This window comes from Phocoena sinus, chromosome 12, assembly GCF_008692025.1.
Source record: "Phocoena sinus isolate mPhoSin1 chromosome 12, mPhoSin1.pri, whole genome shotgun sequence".
Lineage (NCBI taxonomy): Eukaryota > Metazoa > Chordata > Mammalia > Artiodactyla > Phocoenidae > Phocoena > Phocoena sinus.
The window spans coordinates 9,301,587-9,329,086 of record NC_045774.1 but is presented as its reverse complement, the minus strand read 5'-3'; the positions used below and the strand labels follow the sequence as shown (position 1 = coordinate 9,329,086).

Genomic DNA, 27,500 nt, shown 5'->3' with positions numbered 1-27,500 from the left:
TCCTTCATTTCCTTTTCATTTATTTCTGCTCTGATCATTATGATTTCTTTCCTTCTGCTAACTTTGGGGTTTTTTTGTTCTTTTTTCTCTAATTGCTTTAGGTATAAGGTTAGGTTTTTTATTTGAGATTTTTTTGTTTCTTGAGGTAGGATTGTATTGCTATAAGCTTCTCTCTTAGAACTGCTTTTGCTGCATCCCATAGGTTTTGGGTCATTGTGTTTTCATTGTCATTTGTTTCTAGGTATTTTTTGATTTCCTCTTTGATTTCTTCAGTGATCTCTTGGTTATTTAGTAGAGTGTTGTTTAGCCTCCATGTGTTTGTATTTTTTACAGATCTTTTCCTGTAATTGATATCTAGTCTCATAGCGTAGTGGTCAGAAAAGGTACTTGATACGATTTCAGTTTTCTTAAATTTACCAAGGCTTGATTTGTGACCCAAGACAGGATCTGTCCTGGAGAATGTTCCATGAGCACTTGAGAAGAAAGTGTATTCTGTTGTTTTTAGATGGAATGTCCTATAAATATCAATTAAGTCCATGTATCATTTAGAGCTTGTGTTTCCTTATTTATTTTCATTTTGGATGATCAGTCCATTGGTGAAAGTGGGGTGTTAAAGTCCCCTGCTATTACTGTGTCACTGTCGATTTCCCCTTTTATGGCTGTTAGCATTTGCCTTATGTATTGAGGTGCTCCTATGTTGGGTGCATAACTGTTTACAATTGTTATATCTTCTTCTTGGATTGATCCCTTGATCATTATGTAGTGTCCTTCTCTGTCTCTTGTAATAGTCTTTATTTTAAAGTCTATTTTGTCTGATATGAGAATTGCTACTCCAGCATTCTTTTGATTTCCATTTGTATGGAATATCTTTTTCCATCCCTCACTTTCAGTCTGTATGTGTTCCTAGGTTCTGAAGTGGGTCTCTTGTAAACAGCGTATATACAGGTCTCGTTTTTGTATCCGTTCAACCAGTCTATGTCTTTTGGTTGGAACATTTAATCCATTTACATTTAAGGTAGTTATCGATATGTATGTTCCTATTATCATTTTCTTAATTGTTTTGGGTTTGTTATTGTAGGTCTTTTCCTTTTCTGGTGTTTCCTGCCTAGAGAAGTTCCTTTAGCATTTGTTGTAAAGCTGGTTTGGTGGTGCTGAACTCTCTTAGCTTTTGTTGTCTGTAAAGGTTTTGATTTCTCCATTGAATCTGACTGAGGTCCTTGCTGGGTAGAGTAATCTTGATTGTAGGTTTTTCCCTTTCATCACTTTAAATATATTCCGCCACTCCCTTCTAGCTTGTAGAGTTTCTGCTGAAAGATCAGCTCTTAACCTTATGGGCATGCCCTTGTATGTTATTTTTTTTTTTGTTTTTCCCTTGCTGCTTTTAACATTTTTTCTTTGTATTTAATTTTTGATAGTTTGATTAACATGTGTCTTGGCGTGTTTCTCCTTGGATTTATCCTGTATGGGAATCTCTGCATTTCCTGGACTTGACTGACTATTTCCTTTCTCATATTAGGGAGGTTTTCAACTGTAATCTCTTCAAATATTTTCTCAGTCCCTTTCTTTTTCTCTTCTTCTTCTGGGACCCCTATACCTCGAATGTTGGTGTGTTTAATGTTGTCCCAGAGGTCTCTGAGACTGTCCTCAGTTCTTTTCATTCTTTTTTCTTTATTCTGCTCTGTAGTAGTTATTTCCACTATTTTATCTTCCACGTCACTTATCTGTTCTTCTGCCTCAGTTATTCTGCTGTTGATTCCTTCTAGAGAATTTTTAATTCCATTTATTGTGTTGTTCATTATTGTTTGTTTTGGTCTTTAGTTCTTCTAGGCCCTCGTTAAATGTTTCTTGTGTTTTTTCCATTCTGTTTCCAAGAATTTGGATCATCTTTACTATCATTACTCTGAATTCTTTTTCAGGTAGACTGCCTATTTCCTCTGCATTTGTTAGGTCTGGTGGGTTTTTACCTTGCTCCTTCATCTGCTGTGTGTTTCTCTGTCTTCTCTTTTTGCTTAACTTACTGTGTTTGGGGTCTCCTTTTCGCAGGCTGCAGGTTCATAGTTCCCGTTGTTTTTGGTGTCTGCCCCCAGCGGCTAAGGTTGGTTCAGTGGGTTGTGTAGGCTTCCTGGTTTTGGGGACTGGTGCCTGCGTTCTGGTGGATGACGCTGGATTGTGTCTTACTGGTGGGCAGGACCGCATCTGGTGGTGTGTCTTGGGGTGTCTGGCCTTATTATGATTTTAGGCAGCCTCTCTGCTAATGGGTGGGGTTGTGTTCCTGTCTTGCTAATTGTCTGGCATAGGGTGTCCAACACTGTAGCTTGCTGGTCGTTGAGTGGAGCTGGGTCTTAGTATTGAGATGGAGATCTCTGGAGAGCTTTCACCATTTGATATTATGTAGAGCCGGCAGGTCTCTGGTGGACCAATGTCCTGAACTTGGCTCTCCTGCCTCAGAGGCACAGGCCTGACACCTGGCTGGAGCACCAGAAGAAAAGGGAGAAAACAAAAAAGAAAATAAATAAATAAAGTTATTAAAATGAAAAAATTTTTTAATTATTAAAAATAAAAAATTTTTAAAGTAATTTAAAAAAAAAGAAAAAGAAAGAAAGAAGAGCCATCAAACCAAAAAACAAATCCACCAATGGTAACAAGCAATAAAAACTATACTAAAAAAAAAACAAGGACTTCCCTGGTGGCGCAGTGGTTGGGAATCTGCCTGCCAATGCAGGGGACGCTGGTTTGATCCCTGGTCCGGGAAGATCCCACATGCCATGGAGCAACTAAGCCCATGTGCCACAACTACTGAGCCTGCGCTCTACAGCCCGTGCTCCGCAATGAGAGAGGCCAGCACAATGAGAAGCCCGTGCACAGCAACGAAGACCCACCCAGCACAGCTGAAAATAAATAAATTTATTTAAAAAAAAAAACAAAAAACAAAAGACAGACAGACAGACAGAACCTAGGACAAGTGGTAAAAGCAAGGCTATACCGACAAAATCACATAAAGAAGCATACACATACACACTCACAAAAAGAGAAAAAGTAAAAAAATATATATATATTAAAAAAAAGGAAGAGAACAACCAAATCAATAAACAAAGCTACCAATGATAATAAACTCTAAATACTAAACTACGATAAACATAAAACCAGAAACAAATTAGATGCAGAAAGCAAACCCTAAGTCTACAGTTCCCAAAGTCCACCACCTCAATTTGGGATGATTCGTTGTCTATTCAGGTATTCCAGAGATGCAGGGTACATCAAGTTGATTGTGGAGATTTAAGCCACTGCTCCTGAGGCTGCTGGGAGAGATTTCCCTTTCTCTTCTTTGTTTGCAGAGCTCCTGGGGTTCAGCTTTGGATTTGGACCCGCCTCTGTGTGTAGGTCACCTGAGGGCATCTGTTCTTGGCTCAGACAGGGCGGGGTTAAAGGAGCAGCTGATTAGGGGCCTCTGGCTCACTCAGGCTGGTGGGGAGGGAGGGGTTCGGATGCGGGCTGAGCCTGCACGTTGCACCAGCCTGAGGTGCGCCATGCGTTCTCCCTGGGAAGTTGTCCCTGGATCACGGGACCCTGGCGTTGGCGGGCTGCACAGGCTCCCAGGAGGGGAGGTGTGGAGAGTGACCTGTGCTTGCACACAGGTTTCTTGGTGGCGGCAGCAGCAGCCTTAGCGTCTCATGCCCGTCTCTGGAGCTTGTTTAGGCAGTACTCTGAATCCCCTGTCCTCATGCACTCCGAAACAATGGTCTCTTCAAGTGAAACTATTTTTAAAAGGCAGCTGTAGCATTTGGTGATGTTGCTGGTCCAGAGAAGGATTGTAGGAGCCTTCTGTTACTAGAAAGCTGTTGTCTCAGACTTTTAAAGTATTCTAAACACATCTCAGTTGGATAGACCGGCTCTGAACTTGAAATTCCCATCTGTGTTCTAAAGTTGTAGCTTTTTGCTTTCCTTTTCTGGATAAGGTTAAGAGTGCTTTCATTTTTTTCCCCCCAGAAGGTTGCAGTCTCTACTTTTGCGAGGGGCAGTACACCTCTGGCAGCTGGCAAAGCTGGCAGTGGAACCCTGGCCATTCCATGAGGTTCAAGGTTGGGGGCAGCTTTCTTTTCACATCAGCTGTGGTTTCCTGTGATGGGTCTCCCCAATGAGGAATGAGAGGTCAAGCAGACTTAAGTCGAGGGTTTATTCCCACTGTCGAGGGCAGTGGTTTCTCCCTGGCCCCTGAGTGGTCCTAAATTCTGTGCCGCTGTGCGGCAGGTGCATGCTGCTGCTTTTACGGGGACTGGCAGGCGAGCTAGGTGGGCCCAGCAGGCATAAGCACAGCTCTTCAAGGCACATTTCAACCCATAAGGATCATAACTTGAAAAGGCTTCCCACGGAAAGGGGCTCACCTTTGCTTGATGTTTTCGGGCAGTGCTGAGATAGGAGCTTGGGTTGGGTGGTGAGTTTAGGAAAAACTGATGATCGTTGATTGGCCGATTTCTAGGTTAGTCCTATTCCAGCGTGACTTAGGCGGCCACCCAGCCTGCCAGCAGGAGGTTTGCTGGAGGAATACTTCCAAGTTCCAGCTTCTAAAAGAGTTAGGTTGAGAATCTATCTTTAATGTGGATCAGCGGGAACAGGAATTCCAGAGGCAGAAAAGCCAAACAGGTTGGCACCAATTTCAAAAGTTTTTATAAAGTTTTCTCGATGACCTGATTCAACAGTAGGAGGCATCTCAAGTATAGATACAAAGCCAGAGCCTGTAACAGTTCCCCTGGGTCTGCCGTCCACAGTTAACATACAGATGTTCTCTTATTTGTGTACTGGGACAAAAAGCGCTTGCCGTCTTGTCTCTCTTTGTCGCTTTTAGACGTCGTGCAGACCAGATGAAGGGAACTGTGCCTGTTGTTCATGGATTTCGTCTATTTTTAGAACCAGCAGCAAGGCTCCAAGTTCAGTGTTCTCCAGACAGCCCCCCAGGAAGGGTGGTCTGCAAGTGCGTATGTGTTTACACGTGGGTGTGAGTCGTGCAGCCCTGCCTCTCCCACCCCCAGCCGTGCATGCTGTGGAGCAGGGAGCGGGGTGGGCAGGAGGCTCCGCGAGACTTAATGAAGCTAATTCGTGAGTGTCCCGAAATTACCTGAGCTTCTGGGGGAAGAGGTCCTGTGTGAACAGGGGCCTGGGTTCTCCCAGCTGCTGTGGGAGAGGCCACAGTGTGAAGTTTCGTTTGACTTGGAGACGTGGCCATGGAGCCGAGCAAGGCTCTGTGTAAACTACCACCTTGGCCACTTTGTCAGGCTTCGTGGCTGGGTTTATTCAGTCAGTGACTTGAAGTTTGACCTGCCTAAGGGCATCTGAGAGAGTCGAGTGAATCCTCCTGGGTAAAATCCTGCTGGGGGCTTCGGGCTCCGGTCTTGGGAAACCTGGGTGGCGACCCCAGGTCGCAGCGGCCTGTTGTGTCCGTGGCTCATGAACAGGCCTCTCCCAGTTGTAGGTTTGCTTCTCATAATGTTGACAAGACGACAAACTGAGCTAGTGTGCTTCTGCCTGGCTTGCTTTTTTTGTAACTCACCAGGAGGAATGTGATATCAGATCTTGCCAGGCTCCTTTTTTGGGCTGCGTGGCTCCAAAACTTTTCCTTTAACCTTTAACTGTGAAAATGTTCAGATGTACACAAAAGTGGAAGGAAAAATGAATCTGCTGTACCTGTCACTCACTGTGGATGGTTATCAGTACAGTCCAATTCTATGTCACCCGTCCCTGTATTTTATATGAAAAATAAATTTCCTAAAATTTAGTTGGTGCATTGCCAGCAAGGTTTTAATTAATTTGGTTTGGCTTTTTTTTTTTTTCTTCCTGACTTGCATTTGTATGTGTGTAAGTTCAAATTTACTTGATGGATTGAAATGTGACCAACAATAGAAATGGTGGTGTGAATTGATTCTGAGATTCTGGCCAAGATACATTTTTTTTTTTTTTTTTTTTTTTTTTTTTTTGCGGTACGCGGGCCTCTCACTGTCGTGGCCTCTCCCGTTGCGGAGCACAGGCTCCGGACGCGCAGGGTCAGCGGCCGTGGCTCACGGGCCCAGCCGCTCCGCGGCATGCGGGATCCTCCCGGACCGGGGCATGAACCCGTGTCCCCTGCATCGGCAGGCGGACTCTCAACCACTGCGCCACCAGGGAAGCCCCAAGATACACTTTTAAGAGTGAAGTGATCACACAGAAAGAGTAAACCACAGCCTGGAAGAGCCGGGTGTCCCCCCTCTTGGGACAGCATTGATAGGCTTGAAGGAGATGGTCTGGACCCAGTGGAGGTACTGCCCCTAGACCACGGCAAGAGGGGGCCTTGCCCTGTGCCTCTCACCAGAATGGGGATTCGGGCCAAGGGGCCGTGTCCCGTGTTGTTTGTGGCCCTCTCCCTGACTACCTCTGGACCACAGTTCAGGTACACAGGACCCTGGAATCTCCTGCATAAATGGTGCCCAGCCTGCATCCAGCCTGCTGTGGTCTCCTCCCAGGGCCCCCGACAGACTGTGCAGTGGGTGTGTCTACCCAGGTCTGGAGGAGGGGTAGCAAGGGTGCAGGGTGTGAGTGGAAGTGGATGCACACTTGCTGGGGTGTCCGCAGGTGTGTGCACGAGGCCCCTACAAGGGGACTGAAGCCCAGAGGGGACTGGGATCGGTGGAAGGAAAAGGGGGCCAGGCTAGGGGCGGCTCTCCCTCCTGGGCGCATTCTGGGCCTGGCCTTCCAGTTAGTCCCGGGCGTGTCCTTCTCAAGCCAAAGAATAAAACATATTTTGCTTAACAGTTTGTGTGCTTGATTGAAACCTTACAAATAGCTCCACGCAGGGGGTGCAGGGCTCCGATGGTACCCGGCTCAGACCCTGTAGGTGTCAGGCCAGGCGTGCCTAGGTCTTGGGCACCCAGACACCCCTTTGTGATTTGTGGTTGCTCAGCTTCTGTTGATGGACGGTGTCACCTTTTCACCTGAGGATGCTGTTTCTTTCCCCACTCAAAGTGTCCTTAAAGCCCTGGCAAACTGCTCCAGGCTCAGACCTGGGAATGACATTGGGGTCCCTATCATTAGGGTGTGTGTGGTGGCCAGCCCATCTCCAGGGGAAAATCAAATCAGGCTGGCAAAGGTGCGTGCACCAAAGTAAGCTGAGGGCTTGAAAGCGAGGCCTTAGCGCTGTGCTGGCGTCTCCGGGCTGCAGTTACAGTGGGCGCTTTGCTAGATGGCGGATTCTCAGCGAAAGTCAACACAAAACAGCCCAGTTACAGGCATTTCCTGTTTCAAGGACTTGCTGGAAGGAGACCTGGGACCCTGTTATGTAAATGTAAGTCATTATTGAGGACATTTTAATGAAACCCTTAAAAACATGCCCGTCCTTGATCCAGTATTCTATGGGTAGACTATCTCAGGAAATACACACATGAACTCATTTTGCTTCAAGGATACGTATTGCAAAATGTTTTGAATTTTCAGCTGGTCAGGTAAGCTTTGGTTCACTTGGTCATAATAGCTAACACTTGTGCTTACCACGCACCCGGCACTGTTTGTGGTTTATATGTATTGACTTACTCAGTCCTCACAAAGAGTCAGGTCCTAATCATCTCCATTTACACTTGGAGAAACTGAGGCACAGGGAAGTGTAAGAACATGCATGAGGTTCTGTTTCTAGTTAGTGGCCGAGCTGTGATTTGAACGAGTCCAGGAGGCTCCAGAGAGCAGTCTGTTTGCTAAAATCCCATGCTTAGAAAAAAAGAAATTTCAGTGTGTGTATGAAAAACACCAGCAGTGTCCTGTTGTCTCTCTGCTTATCTTGGGTTTCAAAACACACGTGTAGTCAGTGGAGAGAAGGGCTCCCGGTGAGTGTGAGCATCGTGTAGCATCCCGACTGGCTTTCCATCTGACACCTTTTTATAGCGGGGTGCTCAGGCTTGGGGAAGCAGTCACCCACTTTCCGAACAGTGCGTGTGATATTACAAGGGGGAGACCTTCAAGAGAAATGTGTGGGCTTCAGTCCTGTGTTCTAGCAGAGCTGAGGCTTGTGCCGGGGCTTGTCCTTCTGAGTGGATGTCCCGACACCTAGAACAGAGCCTGGCTAGGACTCAAGGCTCTGAAGGAAGTGCTGGGTTTCTCGGTGTAGAGGTGGCAGTGGACCCCAGGCTCCCCAAGGACGTGCATCTCAATGTGAGGACAGTCAAACAGATGACACGTTGGTGTCGTCCTGAGCCTCTCCTCGATTTGGAGTGGGGAAAGGTTCCTGGGTGAGTGTGCTGGGCGCCCTGCACACTTCCTGTCCTCCTATCCTGTATCTTCCTGTCCTCTGTTCTGGGGCCCTGAGGACGGCTCTGCCACGCGGGTGGATAGACTGCTTTGCACCCAAGGTGGGCACCGGGCACCTGTTGTGGAGCACAGGGCCCCGTCCAGGAAGGCTGGATGCATCTGGCCGGGTGCTGGGGGGCAGCAGTCTGAACTCGGGGCATAGGAAGCTGGAGGGTTGCCGTTTGCTTATATAGCTTCTTGGTTCAGAAAATGACTCCGGGTGGGAGGATTCACTGAGCATATTAGCTGTGGAGGGTGGGCAGAACAGCTCCTTCCGGTGGCCCAGTTCATGCGAGCAATTCCAAAGTGTGAATGCAGAAGTCTGAACTTAATTTTAAGGCAGTTTTTTGAGGATATGGGACTCTCCCGGCGAGGCTTCTGTAACATCACGGGAGCTGGTACTTAATTCTGTTCCTGCATCTGTGCCCATTTCCGCCCCTCCACCCCCCCTCCCCAGGCTGCTGGGGCGTGATGGGGCCGTCCCCCCTGCCCCGCTTGCTGGACCCTTGTGCTCTACTCTCCGACTCTTTCTTGTGTGTTTCACTGGAACCATATCCTCCCTGAGAACAGGGCATCGTCTTCTGCCACTTCTGCTCTTTGACAAGGTCTGAGGTGATGCTCAGGGCAAAACACGTGGTAAGAAAGGAAGAGGGACTTTTCCTATGCCCTTTAAAGCACTGTGAGGTCTCATGGAGCAGAACTTGGGCCACCAAATGCTCTCCCACTTACCGTGTTGATGTGGGATTTGGGGGTGGGGTAGGGAGAGGGCAGGGTGTTCAGGACTGATGCTCAGACCCAGCGGAGGACTGGGATGGGCCGGTCACCCATCAAGAGCGAGGAAGGTGGCCACATTTAAGGTGAGCATAATGTACAGATTATCTCTGCTGGCCGGCTGCCTTTTGTATTCAACTTGTACTGACATTCCTGACAGGTGGTAGTAATCTGTACTCAGAAAAAGCAAACTCCTTTCCTCAGGTCTGACCCTGGAATGTTCTAGTGATAAGTCCTCCAGACCCTTCATCTGTTCCCTTTCCTGAAGACCTGAATTCTAACCCTGACTCCTTAAGCTCTTCCTTATCTGGGGGAATTTAGTTAATTCCCCCAGGCCTCAGAATCCTAACCTGAAAACAAATGCATGACAACCTCTTCTTTCCCTACTCTCAGATTCCATGTGTCTTTAAAAAAACAAAACAAAAAGTTAAACACTAAGCATAAGCAAATAAGCAACACCCCTGCTTTACACACCTAGTTAAAATTATAAACTACCCAGAAATTTGAATCTTAGGAGAAGTGAGCTGGCAGAGTAAAATCTAAGATGGCTCAGATCTAAGTCTGAGCTAAACTTAGGAATCTGATGCTGTACATTTTTTATTGGAGACTTATGAATTAATTAAAATGCATGAAATTCTCTCTCTTGATTCTGCCCCTTTACTGTAACCAGCCAAAAAAAAATTTAAGCCATAACAATTTAAGCTTAAATTAGGAACATACGGTATTTATTAAACTAAGCTATGCTAACTGAGTAGCTCTTTTAGCAGGTTCTTACTAGTATCCACTGGCATTCTGAAAATCATACCTTTCCTTGTATTGAATAACGTTTTTTTAACAATCTGGACTGGAGTGGGGCAAGTTGTGTGTCTGGGGATGAGTGAGCTTGTTTGTCTGTGTTGATTGCCTATACATTGCATGGACTTAGCTTCACCATGAATCTTATCCGTGGCTGATAAATATTGTATGTTGGAAAAACTCTTTAATCAGAGATAGTCCTCTGCCGCTCCTGCTTCCCAACCAGGCAGAGCTGAGCTGGATCCTGCTGGCGGAGGGGAATGATGGAAGGCTATCAGTTGCAGTAGCAGTGCACAGGCTCCGGCTTAACAGAACAGTGACACTCGCCTCACGGCCTGTGTCAACAATGGACTTGTTTGTTTTCATTTAAATGGTGTGGATAGAGAAAGGAATATTGGAACACGAGGGCTGGAAATAACTTGCCATCCACTCAGGCCTGAGCCAGGCGCTTATAACAATGTCCATCTGCCTAGTGGCACCTGCTTCTCTTTTCACTGGGACCACTAGGAGGGGAGGAGCCTGTGGACCAGGGAGGAGGAGCCTGTGGACCAGGGAGGAGGAGCCTGTGGACCAGGGAGGAGGAGCCTGTGGCCCAGGAGGGGAGGAGCCTGTGGCCCAGGGGGGAGGAGCCTGTGGACCAGGGGGGAGGAGCCTGTGGACCAGGGAGGAGGAGCCTGTGGCCCAGGGAGGAGGACCCCTTGGACCAGGGAGGAGGAGCCTGTGGACCAGGGAGGAGGAGCCTGTGGCCCAGGAGGGGAGGAGCCTGTGGACCAGGGAGGAGGAGCCTGTGGACCAGGAGGGGAGGAGCCTGTGGCCCAGGGAGGAGGAGCCTGTGGACCAGGGAGGAGGAGCCTGTGGCCCAGGAGGGGAGGAGCCTGTGGACCAGGGAGGAGGAGCCTGTGGCCCAGGAGGGGAGGAGCCTGTGGACCAGGACCCTATGCTGCTGGACAAGGGGGCAAGAGCCACGGTCAGAGCACATCTGTGGGGGTAACACAAGAGGGCCAGCAGTAGAGCTGTAGGAATGGAGTACCATGTTGAAACTGTAGGTCTCTGGAGTGGACAAACTTCCCATTTCTAAGGGCTACTTTCTGCTTTCTCAGGACACACAGTGAGGAGTGAGGACTCAGAGATTTCGTCTGATAGTATAAACTGATTTTAACCAGAACTAACAGAAGTTTATTGCTATTATTCTTGAAGTTTTGCTGTTTGTTGACAGGGAAAGAGGTATGATGTCCATTAGGGTGTTAAGAATATTGACATTTGCAAAGACCCCAGGAGTCTGGGATGGGAACACAGGGGAAGGTCCAGGCCTCCGTGCCAGCTTCTGGGGTGAGGTGGTGGGGTGGGAGGGCTGGGAGAGGCGGGCTGAACTCCTGTCCCCTCCCAAGCTCCCCTGCTTTCCAAGCTGCGACTGTGGGTCTGAATCTCTCCAGAGGGGACGCTTTTTACTAATTCACAGAAAGGCACCATGCCAGCTGGAGACTGCCCTGGAAAAGGTGGACAGGTCATGGCCTTTTCTAACTCGTGTGGTAGTGATAAAATTTTAGTCCAGCCACAGAACTGGAACAAATGACCTAAGACACATATATGGAGTGAGAAATTGCAGGGAAATACCACTGCCTGCACATGGATGGCTCCAGACTTCAGGGGTTTCTGGGTGTGTGTCTGATTTCAGCAGCGCTCCCCCTTTAGGTTTCTAGGTTAATTTGCTGTTAGAAAAATTAGGTTACTGAGAGCTTATTAGAATTTTGTCTTACAAGAGAAAATAGACTCGGAATGAAAACTTGAGGAGCGATCCTGTGAGGAAAGTTTGCGAGCTGTAGAGGATGAACTTTGTGACTTCTCCTTTCTCCTGGGTCTTGCAGGAAAGTCGTCACATTTGTGGCTTCTGTCTTCCCGTCTCCTGAACACTCTCAGGTCTTTGGGCGCGGATGATAAGACTGTGCACTTAGGAAATCCAGGAGACAGTCCCTGAAGTCTCTGTGAGTGCAGCAATATCACGTGTGGCACTTGTGTGGCAACCCTCCAGGAGACAGACAGATGGACTTATGTGCACACACACAGTGGGGACACAACAGGTGAAATAAGATTGGGAAAATGTTGATGCCTGTTGGAGCTGGGTGATAGGCAGGTGATAGTTCATTAGACGTAGTGAATTAATAAATGGGCTGCTTTCCAAGCTCAACAGATGAAAATCGGTAGTTTTCCCCCATACTGTCATTAGTCAGTTAGAGTACGTAATAGGAAAAACAGATTCCACTCACAGTAACAGCAGTTTCTGGGAATAAACATAATCAAATATGTAAAGCTATAAAACTTTATGGATGCACTGAATAAGTGGAAAGGTACAGCATATTCTTGGGAAAGGAACATCAACATTGTAAAAATGTTCTCAATAAATCTGTAAATGCAAGTACCTGTGAGTAAAATGCAATCAACAGGAGTGTTTGGTTTTTTTAAATATAAATTTACTTATTTATTTTCTTTTTGGCTGCATTGGGTCTTTGTTGCTGCACGCGGGCTTTCTCTGGTTGTGGTGAGTGGGGGCTACCGTTGCGGTGTGTGGGCTTCTCATTGCGGTGGCTTCTCGTTGCAGAGCATGGGCTCTAGGCGCACAGACTTCAGTAGTTGTGGCACGTTGGCTCAGTAGTCGTGGCACCTGGGCTCAGTAGTCGTGGCTCGTGGGCTCTAGAGCAGAGGCTTAGTAGTTGTGGCACATTGGCTCAGTAGTTGCGGCTCGCGGGCTCTAGAGCACAGGCTCAGTAGTTGTGGCACGTGGGCTCAGTAGTTGTGGCTCGCAGGCTCTAGAGCGCAAGCTCAGTAGTTGTGGCACGTGGGCTCAGTAGCGGCTTGCGGGCCCTAGAGCGCAGTCTCAGTAGTTGTGGCACATGGGCTCAGTAGTTGTGGCTTGTGGGCTCTAGAGCACAGGCTCAGTGGTTGTGGTGCATGGGCTTAGTTGCTCCACAGCATGTGGGATCTTCCCGGACCAGGGATCGAACCAGTGTCCCCTGCATTGGCAGGCGGATTCTTAACCACTGCACCACCAGGGAAGCCCCCACAGGAGTTTGATATAAAACGTAACAGGCTGACTTTGAAGTATATCTGGGACTCCCCCGGCCTTAAACTTGTGCTTATCTTAATCCTCCCGTTTTGAGTAATGGCAGACCCCCGTGGGTGGGCCTGTTGCTCCAGACAGAACCTGTGAGTCATCCAGATCCCTGTCTTCTCCTCAGTTCCGTCCAATCCACCAGGACGTCCAGACCACTGCCTCCAAAATATGTCTGAATCCACCGGTTTCCCTGTTGCAGTTGCTACGGCACTAGTCCAGCCACTGCTTCTCTCCCTTGGACCACACGCCACCTCCTAAGTGGCCTCTTGGCTGCCACTCCCGGGCCGTCCCCTTGACCCCAGACAATGGCCTGACCGAGCCTGCACCGCCTGTGTCCTCTGCCCCGGCTCTTCCTCCAGCCTGTCTCCCCCGCATTTCCCGGGCTCACTCTTCTTGAGTGACCCTGACTGGTTCCTGCCTCAGTGTCTCTGCACTGGCTGTGCCCTCTGCCCGCAGTACCCTTCCCAGACCTCTGCCTAGCCACCTTGTCCTCATTCAGGCCTAACTCAGTGACTTTGGCAAGACGTTCCTGACCACCCTTAGCCAAACCAGCCCATGGCCTCCACGCCTCAACTGTCTCCATTCCCTCACCTGTTTTCTTGTCTCTATAGCACGTGTCACTGAAATTACCTTATTTATTTGCTTGCAACATCTGTTGGGTCTTAAGCGTGCCAGCTCCTTGGAGGTTGTAGGTCGCACTGTCCGCCTCAGAAAGGTATGTTCAAGTCCTAACCCCTCTAACTGAATGTCACCTTACTTGGAAATAGGGTCTTTGTCGCCACAATTAAGGTGTGAATTAAGATTAAGGTCATCCTGAAGTAGGGTGGGCCCTTAGTCCTGTAGGACTGGTGTCCTTGTAAGAAGAGGAGACACAGAGACAGGTACTTACAGAGGGGAGAATGTCATGTGAAGACACACACACACAGAGGGGAGATGGCCACATGAAGACAGGCGGAGATGGAGGTGATGCTCCCACCAGCCAAGGAATGCCTGGGGCTCCCAGAAGCGGGAACAGGCAGGAAGGATCCTCCCTGGAGCCTCCAGAGGGAGCCTGGCCCTGCCCACAGCTGGATTTTGCAGTTGATTAACCAAGTGCGAGTTGCTTTAATTCTCCAGCTTGTGGTATTTTGTTTGGCAGCCCCAAGAAACTAATACGGGGGTGGGGGGTGTTCTCAGCACTGTCTGACGTGAGGAGAGGCTCAGGAAACACTGCCAAATGATGAAGAAATGGCCAGAATAGCCAAGAAGATTTTGAAAAAGATCAGGACAGTCTTGATCTACTAGACAGTGAATCATGCTATAAAGCCTGAACAATGATCTAATAGGCAAAAATCAGTAGACTAGAGGAGAGGGCTCAAAGCAGACTCATGTAAATAGAGTAATTAATTTATTATTAAGGTAGCAATTTAAATCATTGGGGGAAAAGGTGGACGCTCAGTAGAGGGTGTTTGTGCAACTTGGCACTTGCTTTGTTCAGCCAGCTATTTCAGAGCAGGTCCGCCTTGGCTGTCTGGTCAGAAGGGAGAAGGGCTTGCCCACAGGTCCATGCCGGGCGGTTCCTCTTCCGGGGAGTGAGTGGCCTTTGCCACAGGTCATGCAGGTGACTGTTCACACAGCTGTCTGTCGCCAGCTAGCATCTCGCCAGCTTACAGCCTCGTGCCTGCAGGAGCTAGGATCCCTTATAAAACCGCCATAGGTATAGTTTCCGGGGTTCACAAAGGGATATGCTCGGCTACAAAAGTTGTCACACTTAAGGAAGCCCCAAGCCTGGCGTCCCCACTGGGGCTTCTTCATTCATGAAGTTCATTTTGACCATAAGCAGTGTTATCTAGTGATGTGGTTTATGTTTTACCTTTATGGGGTTCCCAGGAAACCAGAGCTGGAGAGTCAGGAAAAGGTTTTGTTAAGCCCATGTGGACACGAATTAAGTTAGAGCCCTACATTAAATCATATATAAATTCCAGAGGTACTTAAGAGTTAAATGTAAAGAAATCCCACTTTTAAAGTTTTAGAAAAAAACATAGGAGAAGCTTCCACAGTGTAATGGTACAGAAAGCCCTTCTAAGCAAAGCATAAAACTCAGAAGTCGTAAAGGAAAAAATAACCTGAGAGATTTAAGAACTGTTTTTTATTGAAGTGTATCATATACAGAAAGCAAATCCTAAGCGAACAGTTCTGTGAATTTTCACCAAGTGAGCATGTCGCATAACCAGTGTGAAGATCTGGAAACAGCGTTGGTGGCACCCTAGGGCCCCCTCCTCCTCCTTTACCCCGTGTCAGGCTGATAGATTTGACTACAGAAACATTTTAAACTCTGGGATATCAAAAGACACCATAAATATAGTTAAAAGACAACAGCAGGCTGGAAGGAAACTATGTACAGCCCTTTGCAACATACACAGGGACATATCCAGGACTGATGACCATTGTATGCTATAAAACACGCCTACGGATCACGAAGAAGAAGGACCAGTCATTCGACAGAAAAATTGGCAAAAGCCACACTAAGTAATTCTCAAGAGGAAAAATACAATGGCCCAGGCAGTGGAGCCAACACTAACAGCTCTGCTGAGCGCCGTCATCCGCGTTAGATGGATGAGTGCTCTTCTCTCTCTTGCTCCACTTCTCTTGCCTTCTCCCTCCTGAGATTCAGTGGAAGCCCCGGGTGACAGATAATGTACTTCCTCAGCATCACCCCTCCTATCCACCCCTCCCCGCTGGCCTGCAGCTGTGCCCACATACCTGTCCGTCCCCATAGGCTCATCCCTCTCCCAGCAGATGTTTGGTTCTCATGACTGGCTCCCCAGGTCAGCCCCGTGGGCTCCCAGACAAGCCCAGATTTAACTTGTCCTCTGGGGACACACCTGCCCAGGTTCCAGTCCAGCTCAGTGCTGGGAACGTCAGGGCAGGGCTCAGGTGCTTGGGACATGAACAACACCTGTGGCCGGGCCAGGAGTGGCAGTAAGTAGAACAGGGCCACCATGGCCAGAGGTTGGGGCTGGTGAGAGGTATGGCACCTGTCAAAAAAAGCCAGGGTTGGGGAGGACAGACTTGGCCCCCTGGAAGGAGTGTGGGACAGGCTTCAGAGGCATTCTGTAAAGGCAAACTTCCCCAGAAAGGATTTTGTGGCAAATGACTGGGGGAGTCTGGACATGGACCCCTTGGAGATGTCCAGCATTGAGTTAATCATATGAAAGATGGCCAGGCCCTGCAGTAAAGCCACCTACTGAGACAGCCCTGCCTTCCCCAAACACCTTTGACCTTTAGTTCACAGAACATACATCAACACCTGCCGGTGACCAGTGTCCCTAGGGTCCACTTGGGGAATCCCTGCTGTGAGGGGATGAAGATTCTAAGGCCAGGTTCTGAGCCAGCCACAGGCTTCTCTGTTTTGAGACTAGAGCTAATTCCAGGTACAGAAAGCCTTTGGCTGGAGGGTAGTTTGGAGGAGACAGTTTCCAAATCAACAAAACAGTGTAACTAGGTTCATTTGAGAAGGTTTCTTCCGCCCTTTTGTTAAAAAAAACAAAAAAACCTGTGCCGTTTCCCGTTGTTGTTGGGTGGGGGGGGGGGGGGGCCTCGTGAGTAAGCAGGTGTGTTTAGTTAATAGCCGTATATGGAGAAAGAGGCCACACCTGTCACAGACTACGCCCCCAGGTATTACCTGTGGGTGGGGTGTCGGTAATAAAGTGATAATAACGTGTCTTCGCCGAGTTGAACTTCCCTCATCTTCCCTGGACCTCTGTGCTCCCGAGTTTGTCAGAGGTCAGAGGTCCCCAAAGAGCGTGGCTGCAGCGCTGGTGACAGTTTCTGAGCATCTAACACAGGTGAACAAACTGCTCTGTCAGATCCCTAATGAATCTGACCGAACAAAAATATTTTTAAATCAGAGAAGCCTAAGAAATGAATTATCGACTGTTGTCTGGATTGTGGATTAAAATAGAGAGTAGTAATCGACCTTGGGGAGGTTCATCAACTCTCACCCCAGCCTCCTGGAACTGTGTCCCGACCTCACCTTCACGCATTCCCCCAAACCCGGCGGCCTTGCTGGAGGCGGGGTCATTGTCTGTGTTCCTCACCGCTCCTCCCCCGCAGGGCCCTATCCCTACCTGGAAGACTGCCTGCCCCTCGGCCATGCTCCCATTCATAGAGGGCTGGGCTCCTGGCTCACCCAGCTCTTCCGCCACCTCCTGTCCCATCCTAGCTATGGTCGTGCCCATTAGCTGCTCTCACCTCCTCACTGCCAAGTCTTTCCTTCCATCCCCCTTCACGCTGCCGGCCTTCTCATCGCCAGTCGTTATACTGCCCTGGAAGTGCAGCGTCAAGCATCCTCTCCGCCACCTTCTGCCCTCCTAACCCGCTCAGGACCCCTACTCAGACCTTGAGTCTGTGGCCCGCGACCCTTCCCAGCACCTTCCCTCCCCTCACAGCCTCTCTTGCCTCCTTGTCCTGCTTCGATTCCCATCCATGCTGATCATTCCTCTTGCACACGCTCTCCCCTCTTTCAGCCACTCTCTCCTTCATACTTGCCAGGCAAAACCCCTGGCCCTGAGTTAGTCCTCTCCCCCGACTACGAGCACACCCTCATGTTGCTGGACGCAGCTGGAGGAAAACCCGACCACACTGATCTGTCTGTCACAACTTCCTAAGGGTCTCCAGTGCTGCTTCGGTGGCCTGGTTTCATCTGCCTAGCCGGGTTTCTCTTCTGCCCTCCGGGATGACTGTTTCTCATCTCAGGCCTTCAACACCTTGTCCCTCTCCGCTAATTTCACTCCCTGTTTCACTGAGAGAATGAAAGTAACTAAAACAGAACTCTGACAAACCCAGTCACCTCCTTCGCCTGCCCCGCGTCGGCGGCGCTGCCCCCCTGTGTTAGGGCGCGTGCCCTCTGTACCCCTTCTCTTCCTCCTTTGCTCTGCTCCCGTCCCCTCTCACCTCTGAAGACTCTGGTCCCCCGCTTCCTCCCTTCCCTTCCTAGCTGGATGATTTCCACCGGTACACCAACAGATGGTTCATGTTTAGAACACCCTCTCTCGACCCCAATGCCCCGCCTCCTTTCTCTGCTCCGTTCCCCCACGTGAAGGGGCTGTCTCCGCTCTCCCTCCTCCCACTCTCTGCGACGCAGTTTCAGCCAGGCTTTGGTGCTCGCCCTTTGGTACTCTGAAGCCCTCCATCAGGGTCACCAGAGATGGCTGCCTTGCCGGATCCCACGCAGGTCTGCCCGTAGCATCACCCAGGTGATCACACCTGCTTCCTGAAGGATGCTTCTCCTTCTGGTCATATTCCTGCCTCACTGCTGCTTCCCCCAGTGCCTGGCACACAGTAGGCCGTGTTGAGTGATGGGATTGAAGTGTGAAAGGGTGTGACTTTCCCCTTCTCTCCCCCTCCCTCCCTGCACCTCATGTAGCATTAGAGGGTGTATATGGATCGCACGACAAGGTTTCTAAAGGTAAGGGTGTGTGTGTGTGTCTGTGTGTGTACATGCATGGAAACAGGGCTTCTCGGTGAGGGACAAGGCACTCCAGTGGGGTCATAGCAGGGCTGGGAGGGGCACTCAGGTAGAGTAAGGAAGTACTTCTTCCTGAGTAAGGAAGAAAAGGGGAAAATACTCAGTGACTGGCTGGGCTGGTCAGTTAGAGAAGAAACTGGGAAAGTAGCTGGGAGTGGAACCTTCAGCACCCAGCCCAGGCCTTGGGTCTAAGTTGTTAGTCAAGGGAAGCACACTGAAGGGTTTGTTATAGGAGGGAGTGACACGTCGGGACTTGCCCCAGGGGGGAGTCACTGTGGGGGCCTGGGAGGGGGACAGGAGGCCCAGGAGTGAGGTCTCTGGTCAGCCCGTGAACTCTGCCCTGAAGGATCTACCTCTCCCCCATGTCTAAAGATAGCTTGCATGCATTTGTGGAAAAGCGGGTAATTGATGCTCATTTTTTTTTTTTTTTTTTTTTGCGGTACACGGGCCTCTCACTGTTGTGGCCTCTCCTGTTGCGGAGCACAGGCTCCGGACGTGCAGGCCCAGCGGCCATGGCTCACAGGCCCAGCTGCTCCGCGGCATGTGAGATCTTCCCGGACCGGGGCACGAACCTGTGTCCCCTGCATCGGCAGGCGAACTCTCAACCACTGTGCCACCAGGGAAGCCCTGTGTCCGTATGTTTTAAAGGCCCGGATCTCTTCTCTTTAGGGAAAAAAAAGACTCAACTCTAAAGGCTCAGTGTCCAGCCCAGCACTCAAGCCCTCTTGTCCGAGGAGCTGGCCTCCTCTTCCAGGCTGGTCACCTCAGCCACTGCTGACCTTGGTGCAGGGAGGGGAGTTTATCCAGCTGCTTCTCTAGCTGTGGCCGCAGGAGACCATACATTGTGCTCTTACTTTCTCCGGCTGGGTGGCGCACGTATGCACAGCCTTGCTGGGAGACAATGCTTCTGCTTAGGTCGTATTTTCAGGGTGCACTCCCCAACCCGCCCTTCACATGGCTTGGACTTTTGGGAGAGGGAGAGGTGGTGGGGAGAGCAGGAAGGTTTCTTAGCGGGACTGATGTGTCTGCCCAGTTGGCTTTTGTCTGGGCTCTCAAGCTTCTGTTTCAGGCTGGTGTTTTGATTTCCACGTTGCTTAGCAACCCTCCAGCAGCCTCCATCCACCAGCCCGCCGGCCCGAGGAAAACCATTGTCTTTCTGGAGATCTGCTTTAGTTCCCAACTGATAACTCTGGAAGGAACAGCCACAAGCCGAGCTCAGAATTAGCACATGAAGAAGTCGTTGACCTTGATCTTGAGGATTCTGTCCTCTTGAGACCTTGAAATAGAAGAAGCTGGTGTAAGGTCAGCCACAAGAACGCAGCCACAAATGGTACCTCAGACTTGGACCGTCTGCGTTGTTAAATTGACCTACTTATTTTTCTGACCTGTGGGCTGGGCCTTGATGGAATTTCCTTAAGGGGTGTTATTGTGGAAAATATTATGGAAGAAAGAAGCACGCGTGGTTGGTTTGATTATTGATCCAGACCGCTGGCCTGCTGACCAGGAACGCGGCCTGCTTGGCCTGGAGTAGAGCAGACGCTCGCTGCGGCCTGTGGCTCCCACAAGACCTGCCCCGCCCCCCCCAGCTCTGTCTGATGACAGAGGTCTGTCCTGAGAACCAGAATCCCGGGCCAGCTTTGCGCTGCTTTGGGGCAAGCACTGTCCCCCCTGCAGTGGGGCCCTTTCTCTTCCACTCCTCTTGGCCCACTGGACCCGGGGGTGGGATGCGTGTCCCCCCAGGCTCCTCTTTGCCACCTCCAGGCCATCCTCCTTCCCTCCACCATAAAAGCTGTCAACTAGGAATGTCATGTCCAGCGCCCACCAGGAGGTCTTCCTAGGCCCATCCAAACATCCAAACTGTCAGCACCCCACTTGGCATCCAGGACAGGAACCAGAGCTCGCCGGTGGGGCTGCACGGAGCGTTCCTCTCTGGAGTCATCCTCACAGCAGCTCTGTAAGGTCACCCACGGGGTGTGGACGCTGGGGAGGTGTGGATGCCAGGGCTGTCTTGCTGAGAAGCCTCACTCCCCGAAAGGATCTAGTGTCGGTGGTCAGCTGAGCTTCCAGGTTACCTCAAAGGACAGCTCCATCCAAGAGTCTCCTGTGGCCTCATCGTTGTTCTGGTCACCTGTGGTTCCTCCCGGTCCAGTGCCTGCTACCAGACAGGTCTATTTTTATCATAAGCCATCTCATCTAGTATTGTAGACAGGGTTTATCAGGTTACCAGGGAAACAGGACTTGGAGGTTAATCTAGGGTCAAACTCCCTTGCAGGCTCTGTTGACCCTTTGTCCATGCACACCAAGGAACCTTGTTGCCCCCTGGCCCTCCTTGTAATCGCCTGGTTCCTTGACGATTTTACCTTCTTCCCTGTCGGCCCAGATACTCCATCCACCCTCTGTGTCAGACATCCCACTTTTCATCCTCCACCTTCATCTTTCCAGCTCATCCCTCACTTCCCCAATTCCAACCACCTTGACCCCACTGGGACTGCGATCCCGTGAACCTGCCACCTCTTTTAAAATGTTGTTTTACATATACATGCATTCTTTTTCATATTCTTTTCCATTATGGTTTATCATAGGATATCGAATGTAGTTCCCTGTACTATACGGTAGGACCTTGTTGTTTAACCATTCTCTATATAATAGTTTGCATCTGCTAACCCCAAACTCCCAATCCACCATCCATGTTGCTAAAAATGACATTATTTTATTCCTTTTTATGGCTGAGTAGTATTCCGTGTGTGTGTGTGTGTGTGTGTGTGTGTGTGTGTGTGTGTGTGTGTACCACATCTTCTTTATCCATTCATCTGTCGATGGACACTTACGTTGCTTCCATGTCTTGGCCATCACAGACAGTGCTGCTATGAACATTGGGGTGCATATATCTTTTCAAATTAGAGTTTTGTCAGGATATATGCCCAGGAGTGGGATCGCTGGATCCTATGGTAGCTCTATTTTTAGCCTTTTGAGGAACCTCCACACTGTTTTCCATAGTGGCTGCACCAACTTATATTCCCACCAACAGTGCAGAAGGTGAACCTGCCGCCTCTTCCAGTCGCTTCCCAACCCCCACGCCTCTCCTCCCTTCACACACCACCCCTGCCCTCTCCCTCCCACCCCTGTCCCTCTCTTGCTCGTTACTCACCTGGTAAGCCACTGGGTAGGTCCTCCTCACCTGTACCTGCCTCTGTGTGGCTGGAGGTTTCTGGAGACAACCCACTACCACACCGCCGGGTCTCATTGCCCCTTCAGGGTCCCCAGGCCCTTCAGTGATGCTCCTATATCCCGTTCACCCTCCCGCGTCCCCAGACAGCTCCTGCACACCTCCCCCTGCAGCTCTGCCTCACCCACCCACCATATCTGTCCCTGTGTCCTCCTTCTCTCCTGTTAAGTGGATGGACTCTGTGTTAAGGCAGCCTCCATTCACACATCGCCAGTCCAGGGCACTGCTGGCGGGTCCCCTCTGTCTCCTCCTCCAGCAGCTGTTACCTCCCTTGCATCAGTTCTACCAGTGTGCAAACCTTCGGGAAATCTTTAGACCCCACTTCCCGCTCTACAGCCTCCCATTTCTACACAAACACACACACACACACACACACACACACACACACACGACTTCCTCAAGGAATTGTCTCTACTCACGGTCTCTGTTTTTTCTCTTCCTCTCCATTCAGGTTTTTGTCCCTCAACTTTTCGGAAACTGCTCTTTCCTGGTTCACCTGTGTGTACCTAGAGTGATGAGTGCTCAGTCCTGGTGGGACGGGACTCAGGGCAGCATCCAACCTCACTGACCCTTCATGGCCCCTGTCAGCACTGTCCTCCAGGCTCCTGACACCACACACTGCTGACTTTTCTTATATCTTTTTGGCTTCTTATATATATATATATATATATATATTTTTTTTTTTTTTAATATAAATGATTTTTTAAAAAAATATTTAATTTATTTATTTTTGGCTGCGTTGGATCTTCGTTGCTGCGCGTGGGCTTTCTCTGGTTGCAGCGAGCGGGGGCTACTCTTCATTGTGGTACGCGTGCTTCTCATTGCGGTGGCTTCTCTTGTTGCGGAGCACGGGCTGTAGGCGTGTGGGCTTCAGTAGTTGTGGCACGCATGCTTCAGTACTTGTGACACGCAGGCTCAGTAGTTGGGGCGCACGGGCCCAGCTGCTCCGCGGCATGTGGGATCTTCCCGGACCAGGGCTCGGACCCGTGTCCCCTGCATTGGCAGGCGGATTCTTAACCATGTGTCACCAGGGAAGCCCTTGGCAGGTGGATTCTTAACCATGCGTCACCAGGGAAGCCCATTTTTGGCTTCTCCTCCTCCGTCTCCCCAGCCTTTAAACATGCTGTCCCCTCCACGCACTCCCCAGACCATCTCCCCCACTCTCATGATTTTAAGTACCTTCTGTTTGCTGGGGGCATCCAGTTTGTATCTTCAGCCGGTGTCTCTGTGTAACTCCAGATGGCATGACTCCATCCTCGAAATCTGGGGCCTGTCTGAACTGAGCTCCCAGTGCCTTTCCGAGACCTGGCCCGTCTGTCTTCACAGACACCGGGGGTCATGGCCATGCCATCCTGTCAGTTCGGGAGCAAGACTTGGCGTCATCCTTGAACCCTGTCTTTCTCTCATGTCCCACATGCGGTCTGTCCACAGATCCCCTGGTTCTGCCTTCAGAATATCTGCAGATGTTTGATGATGTTAAGGAATTACGGTTACATTTTTTTTTTTAGATTTGATCATGGTATTGTGCTCCCTTTTTAAAAAGAACCCTTTTCTTTTAGAAATTCGTACAGAAATATTTATAGATAAAATGACGTGAAGTCTGTGATTTACTTGGAATAATCTCGGGCAGTGATTCTCACCCAGAGGACTTGTGAAAACACAGATTTCTGGGTCTTAAGGCCAGAGTTTCTGATTCAGTAGGGCCGGGATGGGGTCCCATAGTTTTTATTCCTGACACTGATTGATGCTTATTGTCTGAGGCCCACATTAGGAGACTGACCTGAGGTGTGGGAGAGTGGGTGAGGGGTATGAGTGAAGTAAGGTTGGGCGTGAATTGATAGCAGTCGGAGCTGTTGGATACGTAGGGTTTATTACCCTAGTCTGCTCTTCTTTGGAAGTTTCAATAATAAAAAAGTGTGTGTGTGTGTATGCACGTGCGCGTGTTACCAGAATTTGACCGTTTCCCAGCACCTCTAGTCCTACCACCCCGGTCCAAGCATCCTCTCTTGCCTCGATCATTGTAGGGCCTCCTAACTGGTCTCCTTGCCTTTCCTTTGCCCCTCTAGGATCTGTTTTCAACAGGACAGCCGGAGTGATCCTCAGAACCCTGCAATGCTTCCCTCTCACTCAGAGTGAAACCCCAAGTCTCTTCATCACCTAGAAAGCACTTTGCAATGTGTCCCCGACTCCATTTCCTCTATCAGACACACTGACCTCGCTAACCCTTGCATGTGCCAAGAATGCTTCTGCCTCAGGACCTTTGCATGTGCTCTTCCGGACCCATAGTGCTCCCCGACTGTCCACTCAGCCACCTCTCTCTTTTCCTTCATCTACTTTCAAAGGTCGCCCCTGCAGTGAGGCCTTGTCAGACCCCGCTGTAGAAGTTCACACTCCCCTCACTTCCTGCCCCTCTTCCCTGCTCACTTCTTCTCCTTAGCTCACATCACTGTCTGTATTGTGCTACGGATCTGATCTGTCCCCCTTGGCAGGAAGCCTGTGTGGTTCCTGGCACCGAGTAGGTGCTGCCGCTCCACCACCTTTGTGGCAGCCTCGTCAGTGCCACGGCTCCCGGCTCCCAGCCCCACCGGGTTGGCCTCCACTGTCATCACTCATCCGTTCATGACATGTGTCCCTTCTTTGCCACTGCCCAGTGTCTGCCTCGGCTGACTCTGGCGTAGGTGGGTTGGGGTCTGTTTGGATCCCTGCTGGGTCCCTGTGCCTGGGACAGTGCCAGCCGCATTTGGCTCTCAGATACATGCCCACTGAATGAACAGCTGAATCCCCGGGCAAGAGGTGGACGAGGATGAGGGTGGGAGTGTAAACGAGAGGACTTTCTGGAAAGTCGTGGCCAATGTGGGGGCGGGGAGGGGGGATGTGGGCGGGGGGAAGCAAAAACATTCTCACATGGAAAAACCTACCGGAAATGCAAAAAAGTGTGGAAGACAGACATAGTCTATTTTTGAGACATTAAGTAAGGAAGGACAGACGTTGCCAACGGGCAGATCAAATACGGTCTGCAGAGGTGTGCAGCCCACACGATGCTTAAAATAAATCTGGACTGGTTGCCAACACTGAAAAATCAGAAGTATCCTATTTCTCTTGAAAAACTGGAGGCTCGCTGGCACTGTGCTGGCCTGTCCTCCTGGGGTAAAAGGGTGGGAACGGACCGTGTGCCCCCATCAGAAGGGGCGTGTGTCCTCTGGTCGCCCATGGCCCCTCCAGCAGCTTCATTCATTCATTACCTGCCTGAGGCTTGTATGTATTTGATTTGTGAGCTCCCTTTTGAAGAGCAAAATGGATTTCTTCTTCCTTCGACACTAAGTGAGGAAACAGTTATTTGGGGCAGGCGGCATGTTGGGCAGTTTTAGAAGAGGCTGCCCGGGAGGCCAGGCCTCCGGGAGTGCTGCAGGTGGGGCTGTGAGGGCCGCGAGGGGGCCTGCGTCACAGGGATGGGACGCATCCTGCTTCCACGTTGCAGGGGGTCAGAAGGGGCCTCGGAGAGGAGGGCGTGGAGAAAAGGAGAGACGGTTTGCCGGGAGTCTGGGCTTTAAGAGGTACCCCGGAATGTGACCTTATTTGGAAATAGGGTCATTGCAGGTGTAATTAGTTAGGTTGAATTGAGGTCATCCTGGAGGGGGGCCCCAAATCCGGTGTGATGGGTGTCCTTACAAGAGGAGAGAGACACAGAGCCACACAGGGAGAAGACAGCCACGTGACGATGCAGGCAGGGGTTGGAGTGACGCAGCTGCAAGCCGAGGAAGGCCAAGATTGATGGCCACCGCCACAAGCCAGGACAAGGCGGGGAGGACCCTCCCCTGGGGCCTCCAGAGGAAGTGTGGCCCGCTGACACCTTGCTTCCAGACTTCCAGGCTCCAGAACCGAGAGCTGAGAAAATTTCGATGTTTTAGGCCACCTGGTTTGTTTGCCGTCAGTCTGTTTGTGGTGGAGCAAAAGCATCTCCCGGGACTGTCACGTGCACTAAGGTCGTGACCTGCCGTGTGAACCACGTGTGAACGTCGGGGATAATGGTGTTGATTATATATTCAGGAGTCAATCATTTACAGGATTTGAATGGGACAAAGTGGCCTGGTGGCGTTGTGCTTCTTTGTTTTTAAAATAGGATGAAAAGTCTTTTTTGTTTGTGTTTGTTTAATTTTCCCAGCGCGGGGGCGGGCTTGTCCTGTGGGATCCAGCAGGGCAAGGGGTCAGTCTGTTTCCACGGCTTCTCCTGAAGCCCTGTTCCCACCTCTGAAGTGTGGATTTGACCACATTAACTTTGGCTGGCATTTTCCCGGGGTTTTGTTTATGCGGTCGGGACTATTTGCAGAGGTACACGAATGCACAAAGACCACCATGTTTCAGGGTCAGCAAAGTGAGACCCAGATGATACTCCGGCTTCAGGGTTCTGTTCAAAGGCTTTGTAAAGCTCTGAGGGTTAAAATATGACTTTTTCGTGTCAGAATTATTCTCTTGCATTGAGCAACTTGTCCCCCGAGGTGAGGACCAGGCCTCTCCCTGGTTAGACTGGGAGACACCATGCATGGCCCCGAACAGGGCCTGCAAGGGGCAGTTCGCTTCCACCTGTGGGGTTGGGATTTCACAGGCTTTCCCTGTCCTAGGGCTTCACGTGTCCTAGAGCAGGGAGCAGGCCACTTCCGGGAGGGCTCCATGGCACAGGGCCCAGGGCCCGTCCCTTAATGGCAGGTTTGTCACCACCCTGGGCAGAGAGCAGACTCGGGGATGGAGAGGCTCCAGGAACTGGGTTGTATCCATCTGGGGGCCCCTCGGATGTCCACACCCTAATCCCCAGTTCCTGTGAATGTTACCACACGTGGCAGAAGGGGCTTTGCAGATGTGATTACGTTAAGGGCCTTGAGATGGGAGATTGTTTGGGGTCATCTGGGGGCCCAGTGTACTCACAGCGGTCCTTAACAGATGGAAGAGGGAGGCAGGAGAAGGAGAGAGAATGAGGTATGAAGATGGAAGCAGATATCAGTGATGCGATTGCTGGCTTTGGAGAGTAAGGAGGCAGCCAGTAGCCAAGGACTGCAGGGGACTCTAGAAGCTGCAAAAGGCAGGGGGATGGCTTCTCTTCTAGGGCCTCCAGAGGCAACCCCATCCTTTTGACATCTTGATTTTAACCCGGTGAAACCCATTTCAGAGACTTCGGACAAGCAGAATTATAAGATCACAAATTTGTGTTGTCTTGGGCCACTGAGTATGTGGTGGGTCGTTTGTTACCGCGGCGGTGGAGACTAGTACATCATTCCACCGCCTCCCAGCTGTCCCACATCCTCTGAGGCAAGTCGATGGAGTCGGCAGGGCTATGGTAGTTACCTCCAGGTTATTCTTCTCCCTGATCCCCGCCACCAAAAAAAAAACCTAATCAATTAGAAAAATTCACACGACTGTTGGAGGAAAATGTCATTTGTTAAACTGGTTTTTAACCATATAACTCCTTGGAGATTCTGATGAAAATTATGGATCTTAGCCTCATAAAAATATACATCAAAAATTTTGCGTACAATTTTAGAGATCATACGGATTCCCCCAAAAGCTATCCGTGAAGCTCCGGTATCTGCCCAGGCCTTCCTCTGTCTCCCCAGATGGAGAGCCCTTGTACTATTGGATTGGCCAAAAGGTCCGTTCGGGTTTTTCCATAAGATGTTATGGAAAAACCCGAACGGACCTTTTGGCCAACTCAGTAGATGAATTCATTTGAGGCTGAGTAACTGCTTCCCTAGTAAGTCTCCCTAATGGTATTTGCCAGGTCCTTATTTGAGGATTCA

The 27,500-nt window shown here is 50.1% G+C and overlaps 1 protein-coding gene across 7 annotated transcripts in view; it reads left to right on the top strand.

Annotated features, from left to right (window-relative positions):
- SYNJ2 (synaptojanin 2) overlaps positions 1-27,500 on the top strand; it is a 98,952-nt gene that overhangs the window by 5,285 nt on the left and 66,167 nt on the right. The gene's annotated exons all lie outside the window — the stretch shown is intronic.